Genomic DNA, 718 nt, shown 5'->3' with positions numbered 1-718 from the left:
TCACTCAAAACCCACAATGACTCCTCCCACAATATTATGATGTTCCCGAAGCTTTTGGACTCAAATCCGTAATCGATGGTCAAATGAAATCGGACAATTCATGTTAGTACGAAGTTCGTTCTGAAATGGGGTGGTTGGTGTATTGTATAGTTCTAGAGATTGGATTTCACTCAAAACCCACCAAATGACTCCTCCCCACAATATTATGATGTTCCCCACGTTTTGGACTCAATCCGTTATCGATTGGTCAGTGAAATCGGACAATTCAGGTTAGTTCGAGTTCGTTCTGAAATTGGGTGGTTGGTGTATTGTATAGTTCTAGAGATTGGATTTCACTCAAAACCCACCAAATGACTCCTCCCACAATATTATGATGTTCCCCAAAGTTTTGGACTCAATTCGTTATCGATTGGTCAATGAAATCGGACAATTCAGGTTCGTACGAAGTTCGTTCTGAAATGTGGTGGTTGGTGTATTGTATAGTTCTAGAGATTGGATTTCACTCAAAACCTACCAAATGACTCCTCCCACAATATTATGATGTTCCCCAAGTTTTGGACTCAATTCGATATCGATTGGTCCTTGAAATCAGACAATTCAGGTTCCTACGAAGTTCATTCTGAAATGGGGTGGTTGGTGTATTGTATAGTTCTAGAGATTGGATTTCACTCAAAACCCACCAAATGACTCCTCCCATAATTGTATGATGTGCCCAAAT

This window comes from Prunus persica, chromosome G6 (genome assembly GCF_000346465.2).
Source record: "Prunus persica cultivar Lovell chromosome G6, Prunus_persica_NCBIv2, whole genome shotgun sequence".
In the NCBI taxonomy this organism is placed as follows: Eukaryota; Viridiplantae; Streptophyta; class Magnoliopsida; order Rosales; family Rosaceae; genus Prunus; species Prunus persica.
The sequence above is the reverse complement of the archived record's forward strand: the minus strand, read 5'-3'. Positions refer to the sequence as shown.